At 38.1% G+C, this 5,138-nt stretch overlaps 1 long non-coding RNA gene across 1 annotated transcript in view; it reads left to right on the top strand.

Moving 5' to 3' along the window:
• LOC121105350 overlaps positions 1–4,113 on the top strand; it is a 9,387-nt gene extending 5,274 nt beyond the window's left edge. The window contains exon 3 of the long non-coding RNA XR_005837799.1: positions 3,093–4,113. This is a non-coding gene — a long non-coding RNA (uncharacterized LOC121105350). The remainder of the gene's footprint in view (positions 1–3,092) is intronic.
• The last annotated feature ends 1,025 nt before the right edge of the window (positions 4,114–5,138 follow it).

Here is a 5,138-nt window from a genome sequence, read left to right as displayed (position 1 = left end):
AATAAATAAATAAATAAATAAATAAATAAATAAATAAATAAATAATCATATTAGCTGTAAATGGTCTAAATACCCCAATTAAAGGCAGAGATTGTCAGATGGATTAAAAAAGCAAGACCCACCTATATACTACCTATAGGAAATGCACTTCAAAGATAAAGATACAAATAGGTTAAAAATAAAAGGTTAAATAAAAATATACAGGCATACCTTGGAGATATTATAGGTTTGGTTCTAGACTACTGCAATAAAATGAATATTGCAATAAAGCAAGTAAAATGAATTTTTTCGTTTCCCAGTGCATATAAAAGTTATACTATACTATACTTATACTATAGTCTATTAAGTGTGCAATAACATTTATCTAAAAAACAACGTAAGTACTTTAAAAATATTTTATTGCTAAAAAATACTAACCATCATTGGAAACTTTAGTGAGTTATAATCACTGATCACAGATCACCATTGCAAATATAATAGTGAAAAAGTGTCAAATATTACAGGAACTACCAGAATGTGACACAGAAACATAAAGTGAACAAATGCTGTTGGGAAAATAGTGCAGACATACTTGCTCAATATAAGGTTGCCACACATCTTAAATTATAAAAAACATACTATCTGTGAAGCACAATAAAGTGGAGCAATAAAACAAGGTATCCCTGTACCATGTTTACATTTATGGGAAAAAAGCTGTGTTTGCAGTATTAATATCAGATAAAGTATATTGCAGGACCAAAGAGTATCATCAAATATAAAAAATGTCATTTCATAATGATGAAAGGGTCAATTCATTAAGAGCACATAACAATTCTAAATGTTTATGTACCTGTTATTATGTGTCTGTTATTATAACAGAGCTTCAAAATATATAAAGCAAAAACTGATAGAATTGCAAGGACAAATAGACCATAATTACAATCAGAGATTTCAACATCCCTCTTTCAACAATTGATAGAATAAGTAGATAATCAGAAATTATATATAAGATCTGAGCACTGTCAAACAACTTGACCCAATTGGCACACAGACCGGAAAGGAAATGCAGTTGTCTTTATTCACAGGCAACATGATTATCTGTATAAAAATATGAAACACTTAAGAATAAATCTGAAAAAAGATAGGTAACACTTATACAATGGAAACTACCAATCATTGCTAAAGGAAATTAAAGAAGACTTAAGTAAATGGAAACATATGCAGTATTCATGGACCAGAAGATTCAATATTGGTAAGATACCAGTCCTTCCCAAGTTGATCTATAAATTCATTGCAATCCTTTTTTAAAAAAAATCTCAAGTAATCTCTACAGCCAACATGACACTTGTACTCACAACCCTGAGATCAAAAGTCTGGTATGTTCCACTGACTGATCCAACCACATCCCCCAGATTCATTGCAATCCTAGTCAAAATCCTAGCAGCCTTGTGGCACCTGGGTGGGTCAGTCAGTTAAGCGTCCCCACATTGTGCTCCATACTGGGTGTGGAGCCTACTTAAAAAAAAAAAAACCTAGCAGGCTTTATTTAATAGGAATTGACAAACTGATTCTAAAACTCACATGGAAATGCAAAAGACCCAATACAGGCAAAACAGTTTGGAGAAAGAATGATGACTTATAAAACTACCACAATGGAGACTATAGTACTGGTATTAAGACAGATGAATGAATAAATGGAACCGAATAGAGATTCCAGAAATAGACATACATATTTACTGTCAGTTGATTTTTTTGGCAAAGGTAAAAAGGCAATTCTTTGGAGAAAGAATAGTCTCTTCAACAAATGGTGCTGCAACATTTGGGTATCTATGCACAAAAGATAAACTTCAATCCAAACCTCATACCATGTACAAAAATAAACTCAAAATGGCTCATACTTAAATATAAACCCTAAAACTATCAAAGTTCTAGATGAAAACAGGAGAAATTTGTGAGCACTTGGGGTAGGCAAATATGTCTTAGCTACAACACCAGAAACATGGTCCATAAAAGAATAAATGAATAAAGTGGACTTTACAAAAGTGAGTAACTTCTGTTCTTTGAAAGGTACTGTTAGAATGAAAAGACAGGCCTCAGACTGAAAGAAAATATTTGCAAATCACATACACATCCAGAATATTAAAAAACTCTCAAAACCCAATAAAAACCAATTTAAAAAGTGGACAAAACAATTGAATAGATCCTTCACCAAAGACGATATGGAGGAAGGCAAGTCAGCACAGGAAAAGTTGCTCAACGTTGCGTAGATGTGAGGGGATTTAAAATCACCGTGCGATGCACTACACATCTGTTAGAATGTAAACTGGCAAACCACTTTGGAAAACAGTTTGGCAGTTTCTTAAAAAGGAAATGGCAGGTCTATAATGACAGAAGGCAGATCAGTATTTGCCTGGGGAAAGGAAAGGTGCTGGGAGGGGAAGGAAGGAGGAATTACAAAGACATAAGAGGAAGCTTTGGGTGTAGTGGATTTATTCATTATGTTAATTGTGGTGGTTTCAAGAGTGTATACGTTTATCAAAACTTATTAAATTGTACACTTTAAATATATACAGGTTTTCGTATGTCAATTAGATGTCAATACATCTGTTTTAAGAAAATCAAATGGAGTGTTTACACATGTGAAAACTAAGGTTATTTGTAGAACTCTCATATACCAGTGATAAGAAGAACCCACAAAATAATAGAATCCACTAGGTAGAGGGTAGAATTGTAGGCTTTTAGACTTGGTTTTCAGAATTTTGAAAGTCATAGAACCATAGAACCAGTTCTTGCTTTGGCTATGATGAATGTATCCTGCTCTTTTGAAGTCAGTCAATACTTGAAATGTTGAATTGCCCTAAAGGTTTCTGTGGAATAATGAGATTATTTGGAAGTTAAGTGTAGCTTACTGGGCAAGGTGGAAGGGCAGGTCATGGTTGTATTTGGCTATGAAAGAACTAGACCCTGAGCCTTTTTGGAAGGGTTCAAGAGGGCAGTGTGAAACTATGATGACTTGGCCCATCCTTGAAGAGAAGAAATGAGGACAGAGGGTTTCTCCTGAGGCTATGGAAAATCTGGGCTAACTTAAGCTTACCCTGTCCTTATGCACACAGTGTATCTGCCAACTTATGGATGCTCTGGCTCTTAGTGGCTGTGGAGGAATAAACTTGGAATCCCAGCTGGAAAATATTATAGGCATACTGTTCAATCAGGTGAGCACTGTGGGGCCAGAAGCATCCTGGGCTTGCTTTTTCTCTCTTCTTTGGAGGTGATGGCTACCCCAGCCCAGGTCACAACCTCCGTAGATGCATGTGTCTTTCACATGGTGACCTTAACAATACACATCTCAGGTTTCCCTGGAAGAGGTAAATGCCTGGATTCTGGGCATAGACTTGGATATTCTCCATGAGGTAAATTGGGTACATTCTGTGTGTTTCTTGAAGGTCACAGAACTTTGTTGCTCCCCCTAATCTCTGGTGAAAGGGCAGGAGGTTCAAAGCACTCTATCATGCCTGTGGGAAATGTCAGGTCCTCTGTGTTGCAGCCTAAAGTAAGAATAAGATAATTGAACATTTTGCAAAAGGTGTTACCTTCTGTATGTTTCATTTGCTTGCCACTGTCTTCTTCCCTTTGGGGCTGGGAATGTGGATTCCTGGGTTCTGTTTTCCTATTCTCCTTTATGGCTAAACACCACACTTTCATGGATGCATGCCTTGGTTCCCCCATCCACACCCATGGACCCTAGTTTCAGTCCTCCCAGGTCTGATGGCCTTGGTCTCCCCACAGCTGAATGAAACAGTTGAGGTCTCAGATCCTCACTCTGCACGGAACCACAGCCTTGCCCTGAAGGCTTTCTACATCCTGAGTAAGTTAACACAGTTCCCTAACCCCAGGTATTTGTGTGGGTGGGCACTCAGGATAACTGTTGTGTCTCCCTGGACCGGAGCAGGGACCTAGGTTCCCATAAGGGGCTTCCATCCTTCTAGACAAGATGCAAAGTAATCCGTGTGAGCTTTGCTTGAAATTCAAGGAATCTTGGGGGGCAAAGACATAGCTCCATTCCCTTTACCTGAAGTTGGCTTCCCTTTCTCCTTCACTGAATCCCAACTTAGAAAGGTGATCTAGTCATTACAACAATGAAGATCATGCGAGGTGTGCTGATCTATGGGAGGGCACATGATAAGGCAGGGGAGGGACAGGGCCCAGCTAAGGGAAAGCATCTAGCCCCATGTACCAAGCATGGGGCTAGATGCTTTCCCTCCTTCTTTTCTCCAACCTAAGGGACCCTAATTTATCTGGTTCATGGCATCATGGTTTGCTATAAGCATGATTTACTTCTACTTACCACTTGCTAGTTAAACATACTCTTGATTCCCTTGTATTTTCACCCTTCTGATAGCCAAGTTATACAATGATCAGGTGGTATTCTTAATACGAAAGAACATGCAAACCAGTGATCCAGCCAAGATAGTATCAGCCCTTCAAGTTTTCATGGATGTGTTCCAGGAAGGTGAGTGGGAATTGGCCTGGTCTTGGGGATCTTCTTTCCTATGAGAGCTCTTTTCTCTGGGAGATAGTCCCACGTGTAGTTAAAGGCACAGTTTTAAATTTAATGTAAACTCAAAGTAAACTCGATAGGTTTAAATCTTGGCTTCATTTCTTATTAGCTGTGCAAACTGGGGCAGATTGCTTTTAGTCTGTACCTCTATTTCCTCACTTGAAAATGGAGGTAATATTAGTACCTACCTTCAGGGGGTTTTAGTGAAGATTAGATGAGAAAATATATGTGAGATGCTTAGACCATTTCCTAATATGCAGTCAGTTTTATAGTGGTTTAGTCTATGATTATTCTCTTGGGGAATAAACTTCAACTCCAACCAAGTGTTTGCCACACCTTTGCTGTGTGTCTAGCACAGGGCAAGGCAGTGAAAATAGACACTTAAATAAGACATAGTCCCTGCTCTCAAAGAGTTCACTATTGAGTTGGGAATATAAGCCTGTTCAGACAGTGAAACAATGCAAAATAATGTGTGAAAAGTTGTTTAAATGTGAGCATGTTATGTGTAATAGGAATACGGAGAAGGGGTCAGTCGGGAGATGGGATGGGTTCTGTGTAGGAGATGTACCGACAGCAGGGAAGGAGATTGTAATGGTGTGTT

Source organism: Ursus maritimus, unplaced genomic scaffold (assembly GCF_017311325.1).
Source record: "Ursus maritimus isolate PB19 unplaced genomic scaffold, ASM1731132v1 scaffold_26, whole genome shotgun sequence".
NCBI classification, from domain to species: Eukaryota; Metazoa; Chordata; class Mammalia; order Carnivora; family Ursidae; genus Ursus; species Ursus maritimus.
Note: the sequence above shows the minus strand (reverse complement) of the source record. Positions and strands in the feature narration are given on the sequence as shown.